Source organism: Physella acuta, unplaced genomic scaffold (assembly GCF_028476545.2).
Source record: "Physella acuta isolate Inbredline_101_S28 unplaced genomic scaffold, ASM2847654v3 ptg000600l, whole genome shotgun sequence".
Classification (NCBI taxonomy): Eukaryota; Metazoa; Mollusca; class Gastropoda; family Physidae; genus Physella; species Physella acuta.
Window position 1 is genome coordinate 1,079,738 of NW_026732119.1, and position 22,783 is coordinate 1,102,520.

Consider the following 22,783-nt stretch of genomic DNA (forward strand, 5'->3'; position numbering starts at 1 on the left):
AACTGAACTAAATTTGCTCCAGTTACTCTTTATATATGTTCAAAGAAAACTGATAGAACACTTTTGGAATTTTTGTAAAAAAAAATTTTGTTGTTGAAATAGTGAAAAAATTGGACGAAATAATGAAATTTTTACAGTAATGTTTTTAAAAAAAAAGTAAAAAAAAAACTATTTTCTTTTTTGAAAATGTAATCTATCAGAAGTCTTAAACACATGTTTCTGCAGACTATATTAAGTTTTCATGAAATTTGAACAAACCATTTTTGAGTTATTTCCATTTAAAAATCGTCAATAAAATCCAATATGGCCGCCGTCACCATGGCAACGGAAGATTTAAAAAATTAAAAAAAATATTTTTATGCTTAACTCTTTGAGTTATAACTATTAGCCAAGTATTACATCTTTAGACTCGGAAATAAGGAAGTTGGTACTCATCACCCGCCCATGCCCTTAAATAATTCTCTAACGGGCAGCCGAGTCCATATCCATAAAGTCCTCCATCCTAATTTACCAATGTATTCCCCTCATTCTCTCTCCTGTCACGAGTCCCGCACGAAGGTTTTTGATAGACAGCTCGTGGTACATGTCCATACTACCTGAGTTGTTTTGTTTTTACGATACTAATATAAACAGGGTATAAACAGAGAACAATCGCATTGGTGATTATTCCACGGACGTCTAAATTTCCTATTTGATTTATGCATGAAATCGTTGATTAAATTGAATCAGGCGCGTCCTCCGGCGTTCCTGTAAGGTGCGATTTAGCGCCCTGGGCTTTCCCTTGAACGCAATGGCGCATACGTTCGTTCTAAACAATGCGATAGGTTATGCTTAAGATGGGATTTTAGAGTCGTTTAAAGTGAATCAGGTGTTTTTTGCCCCGGACAATGCTGTGACTAGCCAGCAGACTTTCTTCTGAGACCGCGGCAACGCGCGGGACTGGGACGCTAGTAATATTATAAATATGATAAGTAGTCTGGATATGTTGAGTACTATGAGTTTCTTTTAAACAGCTATATCCACCGCAGTCCTCCCACGTTTAATATATATATATATATATATATATATATATATATATATATATATATATATATATATATATATATATATATATATATATATATATTTGAGTTTATAATAATGAACTATTTTAGAAAATATACATCTATATTTAAAAAAAATATATATATTTTTGTTATTTTTTCACACCAGCACTAAGATTTATGTCATTGTCGATATTTTCTCTGAAATATCGTGTAACTACATGTGTTTGGATAAAGTGCTAAAAATAGATTACAACAAAACACCATTTGTAATTATTAATTGGGTAAATTTAACTTTCCTTGCTTAAAGACATAATAAGTTCATTTAATTAATCTTTTGAGTTAACTAATACAATTAAAAATGTAATTCTACGATGTTGTATATTCATAATATTGAAAAAAAATGTTAGTGGCTCTTTTAAAACTGGGTAACTTTGTAAAATATAACTTTTTGGCACTTCCGCCTCAAAAGGTCTATACTCTTCTCGCACCAAAACCCACAAACCAACTCTCATCAACCGTTCATCTAACCGTTCATCTAACCGTTCATCTAACCGTTCATCTAACCGTTCATCTAACCGTTCATCTAACCGTTCATCTAACCGTTCATCTAACCGTTCATCTAACCGTTCATCTAACCGTTCATCTAACCGTTCATCTAACCGTTCATCTAACCTTTCATCTAACCGTTCATCTAACCGTTCATCTAACCGTTCATCTAACCGTTCATCTAACCGTTCATCTAACCGTTCATCTAACCGTTCATCTAACCGTTCATCTAACCGTTCATCTAACCGTTCATCTAACTGTTCATCTAACCGTTCATCTAACCGTTCGCTTCAACTCCTTCCAAATGGCACAGCGGGACCCTACAGAAGTGGACAAATTCCTTTCATCGGTATGGCAGCAGACAGACAGGAAACCATCCCAGAAACAGTCGGATACCTCGCATTTCAAACGTGAGTAATGTTGATCCAACCAGAAAAAAACTGCTAAAAAAATAATCCCTGAGGTTGCCCCTGGACGGCACCCAAAAAACACTCTTACAGCAGCATTGCAAGAGAAAACAGAAAAACGAATGGATGAGATTATCATAGAAGACTTAATTTCGTATGAGCTGAATGTCAGTCAAAGAGTGATTACAAACGTCTACAATCTCGGCAAAGCTAAATAGTGGTTTATTACCCTCATATGTGAAGAGATTTTTAATTATCTGCATATGTATGAACTGCGTGAACACTCTGAATATTGTAAAAGTTTACTTCTGCTTCATGCAGACGAAAATGGGCAAAGAGGCCACTTAATGTGGGTCCTCCCAAGATCACATAAAATATGATTAGCCAAATTATGCAAACGCTGGCCGAGGAAGATTCAAATGTCACTATTCTCAAGTTAGGAAAAGGAGACAAGTGGGGTAGATTTTTGCCCAAGTGCCCCTACAGAAGATCTACCCCACTATCTAGACCCATACATTACTTCTACAATTAAATGGTAAACGGACCATATGCCAACTATGCAACACGACTTAGCACGGGCCTTCGGCCTGCAAAAGTCAGTTTGTGGGAGGTAGAGATAATATCAGGGTCGACGAATCAGGAAACCATTGCCTAAGGGTGAAGCAAGTACAAGAGAAAAATCGCCCAATACATCAGACGATGACTCCGTGAGAAACATCCCAGACGTCGAGCAAGACCCCAGGGAAGCCATCGAGACAGCCACGTCATCTTGAGAGTCGTGGACCACAACACTTTCAATACAATAACTTTTGGAAAAACGGACTAACCAACGGAAACCACAGAACAAATAAAAGTAACCCAACCTATTCAAACCCCTAAAGTCCTACCCCTAGCAGGGGCCACCCTATAAAGGAAAGAACCTAAGAAAAAAATCCACACCCTCTCAATGGATCCCTAAGCAGACTAAGGCGAACCAGGATTAAAAGAAAAAAAGAAACAAACATCGTAAGTAATAGCCTCACATTAACAACCCTCAGCATACAAAGCACGCATCACAAAGACAACCACATCAGACACTTAATTCACAAACATAAACCCGATTTCCTTCTACTACAAGAGACAAACTTCAAAAACGCTTACACAGCAGACAAGCCCACACACAGCCTAGGCCTAACACAAGCACACCATAGCTACAGTTCACGTTCCATCGGTAGTGGAGCGTCGATTCTCAACACATCAAACAGGTACAACATTATCGTTTTTATAATGGTGGTTTTTTTTTCATAAGGGCGTGTTTTTTTATGGCAAGTAGTGAATACAAGGCATTATATATATATATATATTTTTTTTGATGTTTGGAAACAGTTTAATCTAAATTTCAAATGATTTTTTATTTAATCGTTTATTCATGTGAGTAAAATATTGTTATGGGCATTACGAGTTCATTTACAGACATTAATTTAACATTTGAAAAAATGACTTTGCACATACTGAACAAGCTAAAATAAGTATCGTTAATCACGTTTCATAAATCACCATTTGAAATAGTTTACCATTGGTGTTGATATACATCAATGGTATTTTTTCATGGCATGTGTTTCTTATTTCAGTTATGTGAGGTCCTGGAATCAGTTCGCAGCTTGTGTACATTATATTTAGAACAATGTTGATTTGTTCCTTAATTCTCGGAACGATTTTCTAGTGTAAATTCATCAAAGTGCAGTCCACCCTTATGATCCAGTGATTCACGCTAATGGAACGGAGTGGTCTAGCGGTAGAGAGCTGGACTGCTAACCCGTAAGTCTCAAGTCATTAGACCGTCCCTGAGCCCACCCAACTCTGATGGGTACCTAACTCACGTTAGGGAAAGTAAAGGCGGCTGGGCATATTGCTGACTACACTATCTCTTCATATGCCGAGGTCACAAAAACAAGAGAACTCTACTTCAAATAGCCCTATATACCGTCAGGATTGAAAAGGAAATGCTACTTTACTATTCATGTTACTTAATCCTGCCATCTAGTTCTTGTCAATTAATATAAAAGTTCTTGTTTGGGCTATTTTAGTATCCATACATTATTTAGAAAAAAATTGTATACCAAGAATAAATAGGAAACATAAATGGAAGGGAACTACTAATGAATAACTTTATCATTCTTTTTTTATAACATTTCATTATTGTATATGTTTAATGTTCTGCAAGAAAAAGATAACATCACATTTTCTAAAATGTGAACATATTAAACTAATTTTCTTATACATTTTAAATTACATATTGATTGCGATATATTAATTTGAAAATACAACAATCATTTATTTGTACCTTTTATTGCAATTTAATGTACTTCAATTGTAAATGATTTAAAACAACAACGTTGTAAGTTGTTTCCCTTGATTTTTTAGTTTAAAAATCGGAAAAAATATGTATTACTAAATATTTATATTTTCAACACTGGAATATGTTCTAAAAGTTCAACAAATTATACACCATTAAACACATTTGCGAAACCTACAAGATGACCTTAAAGATGACTAACATTTCAGCTTAGATGATTGTGGGCACTATGACTTTCACATTTTTAAAATATCACAAATGGCTGAAGCAAAGCCTTATACTTAGGTGCTTTTATGTCCTAACCTCGATTACAGTGTTATACTTAGCCACCTTTATTTTCCTAACATGGTTACAGTGTTATACCCAGCCGCCTTAGTTCCCCTAACGAGAGTGACATCACTATGTCCAGCCGCCCAGGGTTAGGTACCAATCAAGGATGGGTGGACTCAGATCTGATAGAACCAGGATTCGAACTCGAGATTTGTGCCCTAGCGCTCGACCACGACATCACTATACGCTATACGATAAAGTAAAAAAATAACGATATAATTAGATAGAGTAAGAATAGCTGATACAATGAGATATGGTTAGGATAATCTATGCATTATGATAGTATTAACATGTAAAGAAGAATCAATGTGACGTGTTTTTCTTTTACCCACACCTCCATCTAGTTTATATCCTGATGTGGATCTCCACTAACCACTTCAAATATGTTATACAACACAACAGCTAACCACTTCAAATATGTTATACAACACAACAGCTAACCACTTCAGATATTTTATACAGCACAACAGCTAACCACTTCAAATATTTTTTACAACATAACAGCTAACCACTTCAAATATTGTATACAACACAACAGCTAACCACTTCAAATATTTTATACAACACAACAGCTAACGACTTCAAATATTTGATACAGCACAACAGCTAACCACTTCAGATATTTTATACAACATAACAGCTAACCACTTCAGATATTTTATACAACACAACAGCTAACCACTTCAAATATTTTATACAACACAACAGCTAACCACTTCAAATATTGTATACAACATAACAGCTAACCACTTCAAATATTTTATACAACACAACAGCTAACCACTTCAGATATCTTATACAACACAACAGCTAACCACTTCAGATATTTTATACAACATAACAGCTAACCACTTCAAATATTTTATACAACACAACAGCTAACCACTTCAAATATTTTATACAACACAACCGCTCACCACTTCAAATATTGTATATAACATAACAGCTAACCACTTCAAATATTTGATACAACACAAAAGCTAACCACTTCAAATATGTATAGAGCACAACAGCCACTAACTACATACATGTTTTAAGTTGTCATTGATCTTTTTGTATTTCCTACGGTCGATATTTGGTAACACCGGACTGACATCGGAATATTAAAAAAAAATATATTCACTTTTTAAAAAATAATTTACTATCTACAACTTAGAACATTTTAATGAAATTTTCCACATGGAAGAGATATTGTATAAAACGATATTTACACATAAAAAAATGTTAAATTAAATACCGCATAAAAACCGTTTTTTTAAAAATTCAGAATTTAAACGCAGGAGATAATGCAAAAAAAAGGAAAGTAAATAAAGTAACTAAAATTACCTTTTAAAACCTGACCTACATGGTGCAGATGATGTAGAGTTTACCTGTTCGTATGACATCAGCATTGAAAAGAGAGTTTGTTAAGCTGTAAGCCTTATCGCCTTTACTTTCCCTACCGTTAGATACCCGGGGTAAACCCAGGGACATCTTTCAGGACCCGAGTGTTCTACAATTTGACAAGGGCAACACATCAATATTAAAGTAATTACATTTGTTTTATGGCTATGTAAGTATACTACACTTAAAAAAAAAACCACGGCAAATTGCTTATCCTTTGCGAAAGATAATCAGAAGATAAAACAGTAAATAGAATATTTTTTTGCGATGTATTAATATTTAGTTCAGTAAATACAATAATCCTGTGTATATGATCCTCTATGACATAAAGCACATAACTCGCGTGTATGATATTTGTCGAATATGGTATATGTGGTGTAGTATTGTACATAGTTTCGTTTCGTCACCTGTCACATATACATGGTTGTTGAGAATATACAATAGGAAGTAAAGAGCCCTCACACCACAACATAATATTATAGCAAATACACGCCCATTCTAAACCAATACAAATCATAACACACGACAACGGCGAAGACTTGGACAAAAATCAGGCACGCTTCACTGATTACAGCCATTAGCTATTTATAAAGACGAAACCAACAACGAAACCCAAGACAAATATCTAAAATTTACAACAAAATTAAAAGACGAAGATCAAGACCAAATCAGCGACCCTCTAACCATGCAAGACTTAGGGAAAACAATCAATGGCTTAAAATTAATCAAAGCATCTAGACAAGACGGACTAACTAAAGAATTTCATCAAACTTTTAAAGATGATACTCTACAGCCACTTTACGTCACACAAAAAGATATAGGCCTACATGACATAGAATAGGGTAATTGCGACATATTTTGTAAATCATTGTTCATTGGTTTATTGTTATTGTTCGAATTAATTTCACACATGTAACACGTTTTTTCGTACTTATAGTTTTTTATCATAAAATAAAAAAAAATGTATTTGTAATCAAAATACAAAAATGTTACTGTTTTAAATGACTATTTATTTAAAACAAAAATTTCTTACCTTAGATAGTTGATCAATTTTTAGAAAAATTAATTGTTTTTAAAGGAACAAGAATGATCTCTCATGCTGGCAGCTTAACGAACTTGGTCAAATACCCAGCCTCAACTGTTCAAATTCTTGGTGCTGAGAAAGCTCTTTTCAGAGCCCTTAAGACTAGAGGCAATATCCAAAGTATGGCCTCATCTTTCATTCAACCTTTATTGGACGCGCAGGTGCAAAAAATAAAAGACGTATTTCCAGATACCTAGCAAATAAGTGTACCATAGCATCTAGGGTTGACAATTTTTCAGACATCCCAACTGCAGTGATTGGTCAGCGTTTAAAGCAGCATGTTGAAGACAGGCTGAAGTTCTATGAAACTGGAGAAAATCCTGCCAATAACATAGATGTCATGAAGATAGCTGTTAGTGAAGCTGAAGAAGCAAAACAGAAAGTCTTAAAAACGCATAGACAACAAGAAAGAAAAGAGAAAAAACGAGCAAAAGAGGTAGAAGCAAATGGGGAATATGAGCCAGTGAAGAAGAAGAAAAAGAAGAAGAGCAAGGAAGAGAATGATGAGAGTGTAGTTACTGAGGTGGATACAAGTGTTGGGTCTGAACTTGATACAACTGTTGATGGGGAGAAGAAAGCGAAAAAAGAGAAAAAAAGAAAAAAAAAAGATAAGAAAGGAGATAACTAAACTTAGTACATCTGTAAATTTGTGTCGTTGAAATACAATTATTTTAATACAAAAAAAAACAAAAAAAAAACTTTGTTTTTAAAGGATTAAAAAAATTGAAGGGTATGTCTTTAAATTTTATATTTCGTGTGGGTGGGTGGGGTGATGAGGTATGGCCTCATAAGTGGAGTTGAAATAAATTTCGGAGTAAAGAAAAGCATAGTTTATTCTTTTTTAACAACAAATAGTTAAATCACATATTAATCACAACTATGCATTTTTAGTGTCAGTGAGAAAAAAAATGTGTAATTAGACCCTTTGTATTATATATTAGTAAACTATCTTAAATTAATTAAAGTACGTCAGAAAAAAAATTATTACTATTGTAAATCTATATCAGTCCTCACAAGCCGATGATGAAAACCGTAATACTAAAGAGAACATGGCAAGGTAAACTAACGCTGTAAATTACACGATATACTAAACTTACGATATAATAAACTCACAATATGCTACATTTACGATACGAATTCACACTAAACTCACTACATAATAAACTCACGAGACATTCTAGTTTTACTATATAGTAAAGTAACAATCTACTAAACTCACGATATTCTAAAAAAAGAAATGTTTTTTTTTCATGTTTTACCTTGTCTCTCTGCAGTCGTCCTTCGTATCATGACACCATTCCAATATCAGGAAACATTGAATCCCCATCAATTTCACCCGACTAAAGTCACAGTGTATATTTAGATGTGGCGAATGCATTATCCGCCCGACCTCTTCCCCCATCCCCCCACCCTCAGGTATGTATAACCTATTCTCTCCCTTCACGGCAAATTGACGCTATAAATTACATGTTTGAGGCAAACAAAAATTAAAGCAGTCACCTTTCACAACATGTACATGTTCCGACATCAGGTAAAATTGTATCCCATACAGCTACGGTCAAACTAACACCTTTTTGTACACTAAGATGATTCGCTGTGTTCTTCGACCCCACCCCTCCCCCATTACTGGAATTCATATCCAACTCTCTCCCCTCCGGAATCAGAATCTTATTTTCAAAAACTGAGTGCGTACTTTTCTAAACTCCGGAACAATTTGTACACATTTTTTAGAGTGAAAAAATAACTATCAAGTTAAATCTACAACAGCTCTCATAAGTCCGATGATGAGCAAAGTAACGCAATATCGGTCGACTTTGAGACAAGGATAATACACGTGACCAATATTACATGTCTGAGGCAGAAACAAAAATGAAAACACCTTGTTACATGTGTAGTCTTCTCATTCTTTCTAAACTACTAGATTTTTTATCGTTTTGTGGTCTTTACATTTGTTTTATATAACATAGGGCTCGGGGGGGGGGGGGGGGATAATTTAGAATATACGTAAGTTGTTTTGTATGTTTTCGGTCAGTCAATGGTGGCAATTGGGTCATCCGTCCCTCTACAATGGTGAGTGCCAGGGCGATACCTTAAGGCTGGCACAAATCCATCGTGTAAAACTATTTTGCATTTGAAATATAGGGGGCCTACATACCGAATATTGCATTAAAATATACGTAACAAATATAAACTTTTTTTCAAATGTGCTAATAAAATGAAATCTATATTCTTTATCACACAAGGGAAACAATCAATCATTTAACAACCTTTACCTTTGATTATTTCCTCTTTTTTTTCGGGTGTATCAAGCAAACAGATAATCACTTATATATGTTCCAACCACCTGCCCATTTCATTACAAAACGTGTGCAAGTTTAGCCAATTTTTATTTCTTGATTCCCCCACATAGCCTGTTTCCATCCAAGAAAAAAAAATGCATATGTTATGTGCCATAGTTTTGCTCCAGAACTTTTATTTTTTCAAGAACAAACTACAAAGCCGCAGCTGTTTGATATTGGAATTTTCTCTCCTAGATGGGTTGCTGTTTCCAGCTAACGAGACTCATCTACTTAGGGGTTCCACCTCGGGACATGCCGGTAAAGCAAACATGAGCTTTACCAACCCGACGACCTCGACACCCCTGGGGTATTAATGATATGATTTGTAACAGGAGACACTTTCAACCAAATATTATAACTCAGGGGTCGGCAACCTTTTGAAGCGGAAGAGCCAAAAGTTACAATTTTCAAACTTTCCCTGGTTTTAAAGAGCCACTAACATTTTTTTATTTCAAATATTTTATTTTTTATTAAGATTATTAGTATTTGTGCAAGGAGCTGGAGAGCCGCATCTTGATATCAAAAGAGCCGCATGCGGCTCGCGAGCCGCAGGTTGCCGACCCCTGAGATGCGATTTGACGCCAAAGTTGAATGTTAAAAAAATTGTTTACTTTTAAAATGTGTATTAAATGATTTCAATTTGTAAATTTAAAATTATCAAGGGAAACTACACAACTAATGACTTTAAAGTCCAGTAAAATTATAATTTTTATAGATCATACTGAAAAAAATGCACACAAATTGTAATTGATATTATTATTTACGACATTAATAAAATACAATAATTTTCTACATGGTATAATGTGTGTATTTTGCAATAAATAAAATTATATATTAAATTTAAAAAATAAAACCTGTGGTTTTTAAAGGTAAAGTCAAATTTATTTTAGACAAATGTATGGAAAGATTTCGAATAATAGACCAGGTTGTGTATTACAGAGACACTTCTCCCACGGTCGTTTCTATTTCTGTCCATAGGTGGCTACAATGTGAACTTTTGACTCCGCAGCTAAGGACGGAGCACAGTAAACTAAGCAGTCAAGAGAAACCTAGTTTGCACACCCTATTTTAGTCTAGTTCTTATGCCATTTTATTTCCTCCCTTTGATTATTATATATATGCAATTGATGTTTATGTCTTTTGATGCTGTGTAAAATCTATCAAATAAATTATTACTGATTTAAATGTTTAAAACAATTGAATTCATAAATAAAAAAGAAAAAGATCAAAACATTTCTTAAACTATCATCCAGTTTAGATTCCACCATGGTACTTACTTAACATAGCCTGCAGCTGCTTCGCTGTTAGTCTATACCAGGGGTCGGCAACCTTTTGAGATGGAAGAGCCAAAAGTTACAATTAAAAAAAAAATCCCAGTTTTAAAAGGCCACTTACATTTCTATTACAATACTATGATATTTGATTAGGATTATAAATATATATATATATATATATATATATATATAAATATATATATATATATATATATATATATATATACACACATATATATATATATATATATATATATATATATATATATATATATATATATATATATATATATATATATATATATATATATATATATATATGTATATATATATATTTATATATATATATATATATATATATATATATATATATATATATATATATATATATATATATATATATATATATATGTACATATATATGTACATATATATATATATATATACATATATATACATATATATATATATATATATATATATATATATATATATATATATATATATATATATATATATATATATATATATATATATATATATATATATATATATATATATATATATATATATATATATATATATATATATATATATATATACACATACAGTGTTTAATACTTTGCTTGCGGTTTTTGTTGTCAATGGGTAAAATCATTTTAATTGATACAAATTAGTTGACCTTACCAAACATTTTGCTATTTAAAACAGCACTAACTCAAATAGTCTTTATTGAGCATTTAAATTGTCTAAATAATCGATATAGTTCAGGGGTCGGCAACCTTTTGAAGCGGAAGAGCCAAAAGTTACAATTTTCAATATTTCCCTGGTTTTAAAGAGCCACTAACAATTTTTTTTTATTTCAAATATTTTATTTTTTATTAAGATTATTAGTATTTGTTCAAGGAGCTGGAGAGCCGCATCTTTATATCAAAAGAGCCGCATGATGCTCGCGAGCCGCAAGTTGCCGACCCGTGATATAGTTTAGAAAACCGTGGAGGTATAGAAACATTGATAAATTTAAATTCCTTTCTCTTCTGTAATCAGTTATTCTAGTTAATTAATGGTTGTATATAAAACTGGGTAAAAGTATTAATAAAATCAATAACGTAGAATTGACAGACAACATCAGAATATAACGCAATAATATTTAAATTTTTGTATTTTATAATAAATGATGTAGCCTATAAAAATAATTTTACAAATGAATGTAATTTTTTTTTTTTTACCTTTTAAGAAAATATTTATTAGTTGCCTACTATAATTATCTCAAGTGTACTAATGGGAAGTAACTTAAATAAATTTAAGATTATTTTGTTTTAAATTTTTACAATATAATTCGAATATAAAAGTTAACTAAAATATCGCTTTTAATGTTAAATAAATGTAAATAAACACAACCTAACCCCTTAACGCCAACTGTCGCGAAGAAACTCCAAACTGGGTTGTTACACGTCGCCAACCTGACGTCGTCCGACCAGCTTACTGATACGTTTTAAAAACAATTTGATTTCTTGTGGTTTGTCTTGCTATGTATAACAAATCTAAGGAAACCCAGGTTTAAATCTACAATCTATAAACAACTCCCACAACACAACACGATTCAAATTAAAATTTTAATGTGTCGAAACCAGCTCATTTAAACAATGTTCAAACGTTATGTGATTAAACAGTTCCACTTTGTTATATTCTATGGTGTCGTAAGGTCAGTATCGAGATATTTACCCGTTGTAGCACATTTCCTGTTAGGCTGACAAAGCTTGTACAGAAGCCCTATCGAACCAACTGTGAGGAATATAATGGATATCGATAAGAGGGTTGTGTGGTATGTAAACACGTATACTACATTACACTTAGATTTGTTAAAATATTAAACAACTATGTCACTCACATAATCCGAAACTTTAGACAATATTCCGGTTTATAATCAAATAAACGATAGATATTGTTTTTTGAATATTTAAATATCAAAGTCTGTTGCATAAGAAAAATGAGTTACGAATTAGATTAGTTTTGTGTTTCAAGTAGGATTATTGTTATAAACCTGAACTGGTATATACATACAAAGGCGTATACAGGATTTCGTATTAGGGGGATCAGCGAGTTGAGAAAAAGGCAACCCATATTTATCTATATATCTGTATCCAATTATATAGGCCTAAATTCAAATAATTAACGTATTTTCTGTACTTATCACCTTTTAAAAAGAATACTAAATAAAATAACACTATGTTTTGAAGTTTTGAGGCTGTTCAATTGCAAAATAATATGTGTTATTGATTTGATCCTTACTTAATTTGTAAAACCTTGGAAACAAACATTAGATGCAAACAGTGCAAGTTAAGAGAAGTATGAGCGAACAACAAATAACACCAAACATATCCTAGTTCGAGCTAAACTGATAGACAAAATACTCACGTTGAAAATTCCAGCCTATCTACCGTCCTATTGCTGTTAAACTGATAGACAAAATACTCACGTTGAAAATTCCAGCCTATCTACCGTCCTATTGCTGTTAAACTGATAGACAAAATACTCACGTTGAAAATTCCAGCCTATCTACCGTCCTATTGCTGTTAGCGTCCAGCTTCCTGAAGAGCACTCCAACGTCGTAGTCGAGCAACATGCCGTCGTTGTAGGAGTCAATCAAACTCCAACGTCGTAGTCCAAGAACAGGCCGTCGTTGTAGAAGTCAATCAAACTCCAGTAGTACTCGGCAACTTTAGACATAAACTGTAGGTAGTTGGCCTTGGTGTTGATTTTCTGGACAAAACAACGGTAGAGTGAAGAAGGCGCGTGTGTTATATAGTGAATATCAGTGCAGTGATTAATAAAGCTTTTTTTTTTTAAATTATATTAATTTCAAAATTAAATAAACAAAACTGAATGCATCTTTTCTTGACCGCGTTAAATACAACAGTTGGATACACAATTATACGATTGTGGAAAAAAAAAACCTGTTAGTGCAACTGTTAAATATAAATATATTTAAAAGTAATCTCACATATTTAATATCAAAGTAAGAACATAGAACTATCATTTTAAATAAAATATAACTACTTTTGCATTTTTATTTAAACGATCGTAATGCCGTGCAAAAACTGACCAGTTATAAGTAACTTATAGCTAAACAAAAGTGGATTTTCGTCAGTCAACCATTTATTACAACGGCAATGCAGAACCTGAACAGTAAAGACGAAAAAATATTTTTGGAGCAGATTTAAATATTGATTATTTGCAAATAAAATATAGGTTTGTTGACATTTTTCTTTTCTCTTTAAAATAATACAATTGTAATTGTTCTATTATTACCCGCATGTATGTGTGCAATAAAGGATCAGCCCAGCGTTAAGGATAGAGTTTATTCCAGGCATCTCTTCGCCGCCCCGAAGAAAGTCTACCGCCCCCCCCCCCCCGAAAATTTCCAGTGCCCCCCCTCCCTAGAGAAAAAAAGTCTGGAAGAAACACTGGTCAAGGATTATCTTAAGTACACGTATGTGTCGTGAAGCGGTGAGGAAACACTGTGTACATTATTACAGTTGGACTAGTTATTTAAATTATGATTAAAATATCAACACATGCTAATCATGGGTAGATATTCATTAGTGGTACAATAAAAGTATAGTGTATATCGGTTAAATTGTTATATTTTATAAGCATAAGTAATAAATAAAAAGAACTATGATATGCATGTGAGTTTTGCGTTAACAAAATGAAGCGATCGGGAAATAGTTAAGCTATAGATGCAAAGCAATGGAATATTTAGGGGGAGTTTATTGAGACTGAGGGGTAGAGTGGTGGGGTCGGATGTGTAGACATGACCGGATGGCACCAAATTAATAAAAAAAGACACACAGTAGAATAATGTTTTATCCTCTTCAAATAACCAAGTGTGAAAGTTGACTTTCAGTTTTGGCGCTTGTAGACACACAACAAACATCAGTTACTGGTACAATGTACACATAGCCTAGTAGAAACAGCAAACGCCGTTAGTTTAAGAGAGTTGTGCATCTTTATTGTCTATTGTCTCCGTAGGCTCATCTGTTTCTATGACCTCAACGTATGAAAAGATAAAGCGGCCAACGCTATGCCCAGCAGTCTTTATTTTACCAGAGCTGGGTGGATTCATGGCCGTTCAACTAATTTAAGCCCGGAATCGAACTCGAGCCTTTTGGGTTAGCAGTCTAGCGCTCTACCCACCCTTTGGCCACGCCGTTCTATGTTAAAACAAGCAAAAAGATTAATTCGAATGAATTGTTGGATGGAGTCTGTAGTTAACATGTTAAAATGACTAACCTGTATCCACTCTTTAAGCTCCTCTACTTTAATTTGGTTGTTTCTGTCGGTGTCCATGGCTTGAAACAACGGGTTGGTGTAGGTGGCCGTACTCTGTGCTAGTACTACGACAGGCAGTAGACAGACGAGAAAGAACGGCAACATGGCTTAATATATAGACTTGGAGAACGAGACAAACTCTTTGTGACTTTGGTAGCTTTGTTGTGTAGAACGTTGATATGAAATGGATTACTGTAGCAATGAGATGGCTTATATACAAGATGAAATGTTAATTAAAAGTTTTAATACATGCGAGGATGTTTGTGCGGCTATAATCCTTAAAATAACGTTGCTTAATGGCGTATGTTTGGTAGACTTATCTGTACGTGACATCAAGGATATTGTCATATCAATTATACGATCTAAGCAACATCTGTTATAAACAACACGAGCTATGTATGATCAAATAATTCTTGTCTGGAGTTATCATTTTCTGATGTAGATGATTAAAATCAATAGTTTAGAAATAACTAGACGACCCAGCTTTCCGTTGGAAAACGGTCTGTCGGTTGTATTGCGCAACACGAACCAATCTCGCAATAAACACGACCCAACGACCATCCCATTCTCAGTATACAAATACCAATTACGTACTGCGCCATTTAAGTTTAGATCTATTTATGACGTCCACACACATTTTTTCGACCACTACCAGGTTGACTTACGTCCACTTTGAATGCAGTGATTAAATGATCCGCAACGCTGTGATTCTTATTAAACGAGCACTACATCTTTACATTGAAACATTCTGAATGCAGATTAGTTATTTTTATAGTTATCGTGACGTAGAAGAGATTTAATGTTACATTTCACGCGGATTTTCCTATGAACTCTTCACCCCTCACCTTGTTTGACCGAGTCCCCACCTCTCAACTAAAGATGACTCTGACAGAATTCTCAGCCCCCCCCCCCCCCCTTACACTCATGTGTCTGTCCATCAGAAATATATTACACCTAACGTATTATATAATATGTATCGTTAGGTAAAAAAATCACTTCTTTTCAGAATTTCCTAGACCACCCATCATCCGGCAATCGTACGCACTTCCATTCGATCATCCGTCCAAGTAATCCCCTGTTATTTTTATAAAGACTTTTATAATAAAATGGTTTATTTGTTTATCTTCTTCTTCTTTCTTAATTTTAGTGTTGGAAGGGATCCCCTTTGAGGCCATTGACTCCGATTTCACCCTTGTTTTCTTTTTGATTTGCATCCATAGCCTTTGTCCAACAATGAACAAACTAGAAGGCAGCAGTTGTTTGATTTTGGAGTTGTCTCTCCTAGTGACATACCGAGGTCAAGAAACATGAATTCTACTTTATCTGCCCACTTAATTGCTAGGTCTAAAGAGGAATATTGTATTCAAATATACTTGTGCACATCGGCTCAATGTTAACATCATGTGGAAATAATGTCTTACATTTAGGAATTGTGCACATACTTATTTAAAGTGCACATAAGTCGTAACATGTTCACAGATTGCTAAGTTATGTATTTTGAAAGTTGTAATACCACAATATCAATCTAAATGTCGTATCAAACCCATATAAACCGATATTAGCTGTATCGTAACAGTACAAGACCAAATTTAACGTATCGTTAACGTAACCGTTTTAAATTTATCTTATCATATATTTTTAAAACTTCTATTGATAGTGATGTGATCTAAAGTAGAGTTTTAGTAAACAATGAAGCTTTGTTGAGCTATGCAATAAAATAAAAAAAAACATAAATGTAAATCATGGTTTATAATTATAATAGCATTTACTTTGATTATATTGTTAACCCAGTTTTTATTTTTTAGAATTTAATAACATTGAAATAGACCATCTGGCTCAACGCATGTATGTATGTTTGATCGCCATAGTGTAATATTCTAAAAGTGTTTATTATCGAAATTAATACTTTAAAAAATAAAATTGATGGTTTTGGAAAAAAATAGTCCATTTTCCAAACTTGTCATTTTAGTGAACCAAATGTAGAAAAAAACTAAATTTACTACTCTTCCCTCGGCGACTGGGTGTTATCCACCATGTGACGCTATATTTTTGCTCATGTTTCGAGTCTCGTTTTATAAATTTTTCTGGGCCTTATTGCCATCTATGAGGTAGTTGGAGGTTGTAAATTTTAAAAAAAATGCGAACATTTTTTTTTAAAATCAGGGTTTGAATTTTTTTTTATACGGTCCCTAGCAACTGGGTGTAAAACACCCGTTCACAATTTTGAATTGAAAAAATGTATATAACTTACTAACTGGCTTCTAAATATTTGTTTTTACTCATTATTGGTTAAGTCATTCTGTTCCATTTTCAAAGTTTAACTATAAATTAACAATATGAAGGTATTTAAGTAACACAAATATAATAAACCTGGAATGATCTTCAATAGTTTTCTCGAATATTCTTATATAAAACAACAGGGGATGGGAACTCCATTTTAAATAATTAAAGTTTTTAAAATAGAATAAACTCTCGTAGAAAAAAAATTGCACACCAAGTAAACTCCAAATGAAATGTGCATAATAGTGCGCAATATTATTAGTACTTTATTCATTTAAATTAGTTTTTGTAAAATCGGAAATAGCGTTCAACGGAAATTACTCAAATGTTTTAAAAAGGTAGAGGATTAGATCTTTTAGTTACATGTGAAATTGTATTTATCTATCTGAAATAGTACTCAAGTTATAGGCTTTTGAAAAATTCAAAGTAAAAAAAAGTACCACTCACAATTATCGGAAATCGCTCACAAGTTGATACTGATCTATGATTTTGATAAAATATTTATATATGAAATTTCATCAACCTAGCTGTAACGGTACCAAGTTATCGTGTTTACAGACACACAGACACACACACAGACATACACACAAACACACATATACACACACATACGGACAAGATTGCAAAATTATGTTTTTCCATATCAGTGAGATGTAAAACGTCGAGATGTCCGAAAATCTCGATTTTTTTGCACGATTACAACCCTTTCTCTGTACTTCATATATCCGAGAAAGTAAAAAGGATTCAGGTAATCAACTTTTCTAATAAAATAGTAGAACATTTACAATGTTATAAAAATTACACCTCATTTAGCACATTTGTTATATACAACTAAAATAACTTGACATTTCTTTTTGAAGGCAGAAAACTGTTGTTTTTTTTTTAAATATAGAACTTTTTTAGTGATGTTAAAGAATGGAATGCCCAAATAATGTGTATTCTATACTAATTTATCGGAATTACTTGGTATTGATTGGATAAATCTACTCCCACCTCTAAAATCAACCAGATGCCCAATTATTTATGATCTCATTAGAAATAAAACACCTTTGTAAATTTCTAAGAAATATCTCTCATAATGGGAGCAAATATACCATGATTCTGATGGACTGTTGTTGTCAAAGTGAATATGATCCAGAAGGTTGCTGAATATCTTCATAGAAAATGCTGCCTTCAAAAAATTTCAGAAATGAATTGGTATACAACTCAAATGTTTTTCTGCAGAGTGCCAGTGTCTGTTCTTGCTTTCTCTCCTTTCTCATAAATGCAGTCAAACATTGGTTGTTTTATTTTTATTCATGTACAGAAGAAATATTTTAATGAGAGAGACGATACAATCAGTGAGTCATGCTGTTGATGTATATAGGAATTAGCACTTAGGCAGTTGTCTAGTGTACTGTTACTTTATCTTTCATGAAAATATTTCTCTTTCTTCACTTTGCACCATCAGCTTCATTTCATTAGGGGTCGTCCATAAATGACGTCACACTCGTAGTGGGGAGTAGGTCCGTAATTTTGTGCCGGTGTGTGATGAAGGGAAAGGGGGGGGGGGGTTCATATGGTGCGAAGTCACACTTTTGCATTATACAAAAGCAGCGTCAGAAAACGAATTTTAGACGTTATTTCGCTTTTAAGAAAACTGTTTTAATAAATTGTAATAGGAAATGATTAAAATACACTATTTTGATACAGTTCATACACGATTTTAGAAAAATATCTATGTTTAAAAAAAAAAAAATTACCTACAATTTTGAGGGAGGGTTGTAGGCTGAGGTGTGACGTCATTTTAGGGGGGATCTGACTTTTTGTGACGACGTATGACGGGGAGGGGGGAGGTTAAAGTCGTCAAAAAAGCGTGACGTCATTTATGGATGACCCCTTATAAGTGTCAATTGTTGACACATTATTGCTAATTGAAATGCAGTACACTTTTTTTGGAAGTATCACATGAGCTGCTTGAAACTGAACCAGCAATATCTTAATGTAATGATGGCTGCCATTCTCCATCTTCTACCTCCCCTGATACGGATAGTTCAGACTCAAAACTTGTTGGTCTATCATCACCAGCTACACTAAACCTGGCAAAGATATTCGTCTGTCATTAGCGCTTGAGTTTAGACAAAAGCGTTCTAGACTTGTAGAACACTTACCCCTCACATTATTTAAATTTACGTATATTCAAAACTGTAATATAATGTCATATAAAGGTAGCAATTACCAATATATTTAGAGAAGACGCAAGAAATACATCTTAAACTAAAACAAAAATTAAGTTAAACACCTTGTTGGGTTCGACCTTAGTCTGATTTCGTATTTTCATTCAATTCAACTTAGTAAGGCTTAGATCGACTCTTTCCTTTGGTAGAATACTTCACTGCCGCTATTCACATTAGTAATCATTCCAAATAAATATTGTATGCTTTATCTTCGAAAAAATTATAATGTTGTTTAACCTAAACTTCAAATATATATTAAACGTGTATTTCAGTAGAGTGGTTTTCTATCATTTGTCTGGACAATCAATTAATCGAAAGAAGAAATATTTTCCTTATTTTACAATTTAACATTTTCGTTTCTTTTTTTTTTTTTTGGAATAACCGTTTCATCTTGACTCTTCAAATTCTTGTATTCATACACTCGTTTACAAAGGTTCATAATAAAATGATTACTAAAATCGGTCCATTGTTGTTTTTCTTCAATTGTACCTTGGTAGTGACCGTAAAAATGCCAGATAGGTAAAAAATAAACTAAGAATCAATTATATAAAAAGTTGCGCAAGTTGATAACTTGAAAATGTGTGTGTAGTGTGTGTTTAAAGTTACAGTTTATTCATTTATATATTATAAAGCTTAAACTATTTCTCGCAGTTTCTAATTGTGTGTACGGCAACTTAGTGATCGATCTTCTGAAAATTCTACTTTGTGATAATTTGTAATAACAATTTGCAGATACATTTTTTTAAAGGTTGTACTTTAAAACCACGTGTTTAGTTAAGCCATGTTTGTTTAAATTCTCATTGACAGCATGAAAAAAAAAATGTTTTTGGCTTTTAAAATTTGGTTTAGATAACAGAAATACGAAAAACATCAAAGATATCCAATCTTTAGTAAATCCGACTCTTACATATAGTATCGTAACAGCTGTAGCTAACATATGTAGATTGAGCAGCTACATAACAACACTATAAACGTTCGCTCACACAATGCACCCAGGCCTACCTGCCATTCACTGATAAACAGAGATAAAAAGAGAACTCTGGTGTCATTATTTATGTCTCAATAACCAGTAGACTGGCATTTATGTACTAAATATTGACTGCATGCACGAAATACAACATATGTACATGAATATTCAATACATATAACACATGTTTAAAATATGCGCACGCTGCTACAAGATGACAATCTACCCTGTTTAATAACTTTAGCAACTTATTTATTTATTTTTCTTTGTATCAACATTCTTTTAATACATGACAGCTAGGCAATTTACGCATAAAGAAAATGTGCTTCTATACATTCACCAAATCAACAGATTGAAAGAGCTTACTGTAAACTTTGCAAAAAGATAATTTAGTTTATTTAGTCTTTCTGATATTATATTCATTTTTTATACGATTTTTAATTTCTCGTATATACGAAGTATAGAGAAAGTATTGTAATCGTGCACAAAAATCACTTGAAATTTTAACAATTTTCACCGTATAACACCTCAGTCCTTCATCACATCCGAAGTATAGAGGATTTATTTTAATCGGGCAAAAATTATCAATCCGGATTTATCAAAATTAATAGGTTTTATGCGTTATCCAGTCTGAAAAAACTGGGCTTTGCAATTCTGTCCGTATGTATGTGTGTCTGTGTGTGTGTGTCTGTGTGTGTGTGTGTGTGTGTGTGTGTGTGTAAACACGATTACTTGAGTACCGTTACAGCTAGGTTGATGAAATTTCATTAATAAGTATTTTATCAAAATCGTAGATCCATATCGACGTTTGAGCGATTTCCGATAACCGGAAGTGGTACTTTTTCTACTTTGAATTTTTCAAAAGCCTATAACTTGAGTACTATTTCAGATAGATAAATGAAATTTCACATGTAAGTAAATTGTCTACCTTCTGTTAAATTTTGAGTAATTTCTGTTGACCGGAAGTAGTAATTTACGCTACTTCCGATTTCTCAAAAAACTAATGTAAATTTTTTAAAGTACTAATAATATTGCGCACTATTATGCACTTTTTTCACTTGGTGTGCAATTGTTTTGTCTACGAGATGTTATTCTATTTTTAAAACTTTAAGTATTTAAAACGGAGTTCCGAGTTCCCATCCCCTGTTGTTTTATATAAGAACGAGCCGACCCGCGGCATATCATACGCCGCTATTTAGTTGTTGTTTTTTCTACTTTTCATTTATTCATAATTTGTGAATTCGACACTACCAACGCTGCCACTAAAAATATTTCTTGAAAACACTATAAGTCGCTCGTTAAGGACGATACCCCCCCCCCTCCGTTAAAGTAAATCCCACTTAATAACCCCTCTACGTTTAAAATCGTTTCAAACTAAATTATCTGCCCCTAATAGTCGTCACTAAACCCGGCTCTGTTTGTAAACATTTAGAGTGAACCACAGCTCACCAGACCAGTGGGGGTGGGGGTGGTAGGGAGCGCGTTTACAGCTTGTTTTCTAGCGTCTCCCAGAAGAGAATTATATATATATAGATATTCGAGAAAGTTTAGGGGAGATCACTCCCGGTTTATTTAAATACGAGTTTGTATATCGGGTAATTTAATGAAAACTGAGCATGCAAATATTTTGCAGCAATTTATTTTTGGTTAGTTAATGAAAGCACAATTGAACATGTATGCAAGCAAATAAACCATTGTATAAAGGTAAGCGTTGGAATGATACCGTTTGACACAGCTCTTGCAAGTGAAATGAAACATTAAAGAGTTGAAAAGGATAATCCAGAAATATATTGTAAAAATAAATTCTTAAGGGCCACGTGAATATACTGTTTGGCGCTGCTTAGTTGTTTTATTTTCTACTTTTCAGTAATTCATAATTCACTACCAATGCTGCGACTGAAAATTACCTCCCGGGTTTTTAGATGATGGTTCTAAACATACATACACCATTTTACATAGATACTGATTCAGAAATAGATTTAAGTAAGTAATAATGGTATTATGACAGTACAAAAAATTACAGAGGGGGCCATGGGGGGGTTTGTAACCCCCCCTAACCCCACCTGCCTACGCCACTGGTGTTAGCGTCAGACTAAGGCAGTCTTATGTTAAAGAGGTCTACAGAACAGAGTTAAGAGTTAAGTTAAATCTAGGCTTAGTGTTGGTTTTGGTTCTAGCGCTTGGTTGTATTTGGTATTTACCTTTGGTGTTAAAGAAATGCTCAGTAATAATATTTATGTC

General features: G+C 33.2%; 1 long non-coding RNA gene and 1 pseudogene across 1 annotated transcript; one reads left to right on the plus strand and one right to left on the minus strand.

Moving 5' to 3' along the window:
- The first annotated feature begins 7,133 nt into the window (after positions 1-7,133).
- On the plus strand, positions 7,134-7,759 carry LOC131947588 (nucleolar protein 56-like; annotated as a pseudogene).
- A 4,587-nt stretch (positions 7,760-12,346) lies between these two features.
- LOC131947559 (uncharacterized) lies at positions 12,347-13,504 on the minus strand. Its single transcript, XR_009387906.1, has 2 exons — positions 13,285-13,504; positions 12,347-12,529 (listed from the first exon to the last, which is right to left on the minus strand). It is a non-coding gene; the product is annotated as an uncharacterized LOC131947559 (long non-coding RNA).
- Positions 13,505-22,783: the final 9,279 nt, after the last annotated feature.